Below are 7227 nucleotides of genomic sequence, written 5' to 3' on the forward strand. Positions count from 1 at the left end.
AATAATATGAAATTAGGTTTTATTTGTTTCGTTTAAATGAGACTCAACCCAAAAGTGTACACTACTCAGTGCTTAGTTTGTATTTGTTAATTACTTTAACACATGCTTATTAATTATACCTTACTTAGGCTCTTATTTCAATGTAATTATTGTTTGATTATTAGCCAAGTTGGACAAAAACGGGGTAGATTGAATATTGAGGAAGATGATGATGGGCAACCAAGGAAGAAGGTTCATCTAGATGTTCCAGCGACACAATGGATTTCAGTTTACAATGCTCGCCAGCCAAGGAAACAAAGGTGCATTTTTTGAAGGTTATATTTTTTTTTTTTACCTTTGAAGTAGTATCATTTGTCATTTCTGTTGATATTACTAGCAGTATTCTGCCTATATTTCCTTCTGTTAATTTTTAAATGCTTGGATTGGAACCATATACAACTTTCTTAATCTCTCTATTTTTCTTTGTTGCCAACCATAAGTAAGAACAAGTGCCCTACCAACTGTCATGTTCTTCTTCTCTGTGCATCTCTCAAAATCTCATCTATGGTTTTTAGTTTTCAGTTTCATATTAATAAATATATATATGTTTGTTGAAATACATGTGTTTATTGTTTGTACTATATTCATTTATATATAAATATATATTATACTGTTGTTGGAAAGGAAGGGAAGGGGCAGATTTTTATGATTTTCCCTCTTAAATGTATTAAATTTAGGTATATGCAATTCATAGATTGAATATTACTTTAAATTAACGCCATGGCTTATGCATGCATGATGAATAATTAGAATAGGTCTTATCCCCTTATTCTTGTGTGCAGGGTATTGACTCAAAGCATCAGACTTCTCTCTTATACATTCTTGAGAAAAGCAAACTATGACTAAATAGTTGTACCTATGGTAGGTAAGTTTTTTTTTTGCCAAATTTAGTATTTAGTAGTCCTTTTGCTTTTATGGATTCTTGTTCATCTAATGCCTGCTCTGCTACTTTGTTTTATGGTTTCCTTCTTCACTTGCTGTTCTACTCATGTTTGAGTTTTTGTTCTTCGGTTTGAATAGTAATGGGAAAGAATGCTCGAGAAAATTCAACCCCTTTTAATCATTTTCTTTATTCTTTCCTGGATTTTCTTTTTTTCTTTCTTTTTTTGGCTGTTTAAATTTCTTTCCTTAATTGCAAGAAATAAACTAAAGATTCGAATGTGTTTTTGGTCCCCTTTCTGAAATTGTTTGGTTTTAGTTGTTTACTCTTTCTTTGGAAAGATAATCTGATATGCGATTGCATATCATTTTGTCCAATGACCGAAATTTAGATTGTGGTTTTGTAACCTTTGAGACTGTTTTTAATTGTATTAATGTGCTTCTAGTTGGTAAGATTATGGGTTTTCAATCCCATACTATTAAATTTCCAAAAATATTAGGGTGGTTTCCTTTTTGATTTGTAAGTTCTGGAAGACAAATTCTGGGTTTGTTCTACAATTGAAATCATATTCATTTTGCTCTTTGGTGGAAAACAGGATTACGTGCCAACTGTTTTCGACAATTTCAGTGAAAATTTTGTTGTGAATGGAAGCACTGTTAACTTGGGATTATGGGATACAGCCAGTAACTATGCATGATTACAATTTAATTTAAGCAGTTGTGATATACAAATTTTCTTTTCCAGGTCTGAATTTGTTTCTGTGGAACAGGACAGGAGGACTATAACAGGTTAAGACCCTTGAGTTATCGTGGGGCAGATGTTTTTATACTGGCATTCTCTCTCATTAGCAAAGCTATCTATGAAAATGTTTCCAAGAAGGTTAGGATTTGTTTTTGTATGGGCAGTTACAATTTATTATAACATTCATTTGGAGTTGGTAATCCCATTAATGCCCTGATGTCTCCCATCACATTTTTTATGTTTCTTCTCCAGTGGATTCCATAATTGAAGCATTATGCACCCAGTGTCCCAATTATTCTTGTTTATTAAGTATCATATTGTTTAGTTGATGGAACTTCTGATAATAGCATGAACAAGAATAAACCTTTTTTCATTTTTTCCCTTTCCTTTTGATTTTGACGAGCTAGACCTTCGAGATGATAAGCAGTTCTTTATAGACCATCCTGGTGTCGTGCTAATTACTACAGCTCAGGTGAAAATTCACTCCGTACATGCTCTAATGGATTACATAATTTCACTTTTTTTTACCTTCTTTACATTGACCTTTGTATCACATTTAGGAGGAGGAACTGCGAAAGCTTATTGGAGCACCTGCATATATTGAATGCAGTTCAAAGACACAGCAGGTATGTAGTAGTATCACTTGCTCAGTAAACTTAGCTTTTCCCTTCTAATGAAATTGGCTTTTTTTCTTAACAAACTCGCCTCGACTACAACAAATCTCCCTTTCCACAAGAAATGAATATTAGCTTTTTCAAAAAGTATTATAATAAGTAAGATTAAAAAGAGGTAAAATTAGATTTCTGAAAATAATAGGCGGGACAACAAATTTTAAGCAGAAAATGAAAAAATGTGTTATAATTTTTGCCTAAATCCAATTTTTCTTTCTTTCACCTCATTCTTTTCTCTCCGCCCAAGTCACTTTGACAATTAGCCTCCATCGTACAACTCCACCTCCATCTCCATCACAACCTTTGTTTTCTTCTCTCCCCTAATTTGAAAAATTAACCTTCCCTATCTTCTCTATGTAGATTTATACTACTTTAAAGCTTTGAATGATATATGTATAGATGACTGAGCAAAAGATTTGCAGACAAATAGATTAAGGGCTAAAAAGGATAAAACTTTAGAAGGTAAGCTAAGCATTTTTTTTTTCAATTTTCTCTTCCAAAACCCCTCATTCATGAGTGGGTTGTTTTGTACAGAGAGAATATTATATTTTGGTTCATTAAATGATATCCACCTCACGTCATGGTGCTCACTAGCTTTAGATTTGTGGCAACTGGTGATTCTATAAACTTATAACATAGTATGTAGTACTAGTTTGATTTGTGAGATTTTAGCTGATTGGGCTTTTTATATGTTCAAATGATTTCCTTGAAAAAATCTATTTTATAAGTTCTAGTCATTAGTTTTCCTTCTTAATTTATGATTTCTTTTTATTTTTTCCTTATTTTTTGATGTTGGGATCTATTATTGGGCATTATTGTAAGTGTTTATTTACTCTCGTCCTTCTATGATTTGTATGGAACAATTAATTTCCAATTTGTTTTATGTTCAAATAAATTCAAATTTTATTCTTTCTCATGTCATTAAAAGTTTTACATCACTGTCTTTTTCTTTGTAATTTCATTTTAGCCAAATAAGAATATTTAACTCCATCTATATTTCATTTCTCTCTCTGATCTCTATTTCAAATGGTATAATGAGCCTCTCTCATGGATTTATTTTTCTTAACTAATTCCTCCTAGGTCTCTTCTCGTAATGATTTTTGAGAAGTTAAGCAACATTGTTGGGAGTTCCTTCATCTGCCAAAGAAAATATTCACTGAGTTTGGTATGTTCTTTCCATTTTCTTTTATTTTGCTTGGTTGTTTTGTGACATATTACTCTTTGTTTGTTGCTACTTGTTTGCAGGTGGCATTTTGTGAGAGTGAGATACTTGATTTTATGTTGGTATTTTAGGCATAAAAACATGGGGCATTCATTAAGTATTTAAGATTTTTTTTTTCACATTTTCCAAGCAAGAATACACATGCAGTTGTTTAAAGTTGATTTTTTTTTTGTTATTTTGTTTAAGAGACTTTACAAATCTAAGAATACCATGATATTTTTGTTATTTTGGCTGCTTCATAGTTATTTTTAGTTTGTCAACTGAAAGTCTTTTAGTTGTGCTGTTTGTTTAAAGCTGTAGGAAGTTAGAAATGGCAGTACTTTCTGATTAGCATGATTAGTGATACTGTAGTGTACTTTGCATGATTAGCATGCTATGAGACTGTATTATATATTATGTACTTGTACAAATGTATATATTTCCATGCTTATGACATACATTCATTATAATGTTGTCTGTGGATTCTACTTACATTATATAACCATATTTTGACCATGTCAATCCTTTAGGCTTTCTTCAAGCGTTTGGATTTGTGCTTATCTCATTATTAGTTTTTATTTCTTTAAAATTTGTGATCAGTTTCTGATGGGTGCATTGTGTAACTATCAGATTTTGCTTGGTTTTATTTTCTGATGGAATTTACAGTTGCTGATATATTTTTGGGACCAAGGACTAGTTCTTTCGTTAATCTTTGAAGATGCTTCATTTTCCATCTTTTATATTCAATGATAATGCATCATTGTACACCAAACATAGAGTTTTAGAACGGAACTTTGTTGCTTGAGATGTCTTTAAATGACTAGTTTTGTTGTCCTTATGGGGCTTACAGTGACTCATTAATGTAATCTCATTTTTTTCTTAACACAGGGAATACACTTATTTCCAAGAAAGTTGACAACAAGAAGAAAAAGAAACTTAAGAAGGTGGAAGATAAGATGCTTGGATGGGGTAAGCTTTTTATGGTACTCTTAAATGCTCTATTTAATAGTTCAGTGACCTTATATTGCATGATGTTTACGTTCTCACTCTGTTTCCTTTCTTAATATTGATACGATATTGTTGAAAAAATTCCAGTGTTGGTCAATATTATTTTAGAGTCAAATTTTAGTGCTTCAGATCCTTGTGCATATTGGCTTGCAAGTTAATTTCTCTTTCATAAGTGTTGAATTGCTTCAATTTGAGTTGCCTTTTGGACTTCCCTGAATTTTAGTGAAACATTATCGTCTTTTAAGTTGCTCATGATATATACTTGGAAGTAGTCTTTTTATAAACTATGTTATATTCTTTCTTTGTTTCATCAACCATTAAACCATCATCTGTATGACAGGTGGTCGTGATGATGCAAAGTTTTCTATTCCAGCTACTGTTGTTCTTCGTTATATGTTCATGCCTGCTGAAATGAGTGTAGGTTAAAGAATGTCTATGGGTTTAAACTCTCTTCTCAATGGTTAGTTAATAGTCCTGCTGCACACTAGTTGTAATGCGAACTTTTATGCTAACAAAAGGATCCACCTTTGTTACTGGCTGCACATGATTGACAAATGAATAATGCCTTTTGAGATTAACCTTTTCTTAATTATTCAGCTTTAAGTTGCTTGCCTAGGAAATCTTTCTGAAAACTAAAGTGCTTACCTTAGTGAGCTACACAGTTACTCTTTCAGGAGTTTCTGGATTTAATTTTTTTATTTCTATTCTGTCCTGTCCATATCCACATAACCTATTATGATTATAGGATAACACTGATTTTTTTTTCTTTAATATATCGTCTTGGACAATTATATGTACTAGTTGACTTAAATAAAAATGATATTATTATAAAAATGCTGAAACAAAATGCCAGTGATAGTTATAGTTCTCTTTTTGAAAAAAAAAAGAGTAAAGATGCCATATTTAGTGGATACAAATGTCAATCTGTCTTTTACCGTGAGTTAAAAATAAAATTGGAAAATTTTCTTTGAGAAAAAGTGACTAGTCCTTGTGCATCTAAATCAACTCATTCTTGTATGAAATTGAATGTTAAAATCATCTTTCTCAGGCCGATGAAAATTACGTTCAGAACTAGAGGCTGGCATACAGGAAGAATGTTCAAAGCTTGGTCCACTGGACTCAGTTAAGGTAATTCAACTATACAATGAAGTGATTATGAATATTGTTGCCAGATATATAATTTTCTTTTCTCTTAAATTGTTATTGTAATACCACTATTTATTTGGAGCTTTAGATTGGAGTTCTTGGCCTTTTTACCCCTCATCCTGCTAGTCTTGGAAATTCGACCTGGATAACCTTGAGTTTTCTTTAGTGTCATCATTTTTTCTGAATAGGTTAATTTGTTTTTGCAAACTAGGCACAATCTCTACTTATTCAGTTATTCTTTCTTCAATTAGAGCTATGCTATGGTGAATCTCTAGGTGTTATGTGGAATGTTTTAGGAACCCTTGTCTACGTAAAGTGGAAATTATGGGTTAATGTTCAGTATCAGCATGTTTTGTTATGGATTTGGGTGGTGGTTCTGTTGGCATAGTTAAGTGGCGTGGCACTCAATTATATTCTCCATGCCTTTTTTCTTGTTACATGTGAAATTGTTGCAGGTGTGCGAGAATCACCCCCGAGGTGTTGTTTTAGTAAGATACAAGGACAGGAAGGATGCTCAAAAGTGCATAGCGCTGATGAATGGAAGATGGTAACTCTTATTCAATAGTCTTTGTAGTAGTAGAAGATTTATCCTTAAACATTGGTCATCTGCTCTGGTTCCTCCGAACATAGGAGATGTTTGATCACATCTCCTATGTTCATTATTTTATTTGATGAATTTGTAACACAGATTAATGCTGATATGATTTGGGTTCTCAAAACTAAGATAAATCTCTTCTCTTTAAATATATAGTTAGTTCCTCTATTTTTTCTGAAGTTTTTGTGATTAATATAAATGTATTTGACGTGCACCACCACTTTGAGAACTTGACTTGGCAAGGTTTTGTTGATGTGGCATAAGTTATAAAATTACTTTGTGGTGACAAGTTTCGATTGTGATCTTTTGGAAAACCACAAACAGTAAATTCTAGGGAAGAAAATTAGCTTTGAATATGTAGGTTTTCATGTCTACTTTATACCTAGGTCGTGGTATTTTCTTGGGCTTCTTTTTATTACAATGTAATAAAGAAATTTACATAATTGATAACTTTACTAAAGGTTTTGCTCTTTCTTTTTAATTGATTTTAGGTTCCATGTCAATTTGTTTGGGTTAGTTTGCTCTGTTTGCTTGTATAATTTAGGGGTTGTCGAAATTTTCAAAGTTTCTGTGTTCTCTAAGCTTAGTTTTGATCCAATTCATACCAGCCATCTAGGGGACTCAAGAAAAAAATGTAGACCAACCAGTAAGACAATGCATGGAACAAGTCCTTCAGATAAAAAAATAAAAAAACTCAGAAGTCAGTCCCTTAAATTCTTGTATGTTTCTTTGAAAAATCAATTCAATCACATAACATACACATATATAGTGATATAGGAAAAGAAATAAAATATGTAATTGTAATAACTATTTACAAGTTAGAGCTAACGATCTCCAACTTATAGTTGTCCCTATGATAAAGGCAAATGATCCTCCAAGAACACTCATGAGCTGAAGAACAAACAAGCAAACATATATAAAAATTTAACCTAGATCATTGTGTTTG

At 31.9% G+C, this 7227-nt stretch overlaps 1 pseudogene; it reads left to right on the forward strand.

Moving 5' to 3' along the window:
- Window positions 1-953: 953 nt before the first annotated feature.
- LOC133799971 (rac-like GTP-binding protein RHO1) lies at window positions 954-2385 on the forward strand (annotated as a pseudogene).
- The last annotated feature ends 4842 nt before the right edge of the window (window positions 2386-7227 follow it).

Source organism: Humulus lupulus, chromosome 9 (genome assembly GCF_963169125.1).
Source record: "Humulus lupulus chromosome 9, drHumLupu1.1, whole genome shotgun sequence".
Lineage (NCBI taxonomy): Eukaryota > Viridiplantae > Streptophyta > Magnoliopsida > Rosales > Cannabaceae > Humulus > Humulus lupulus.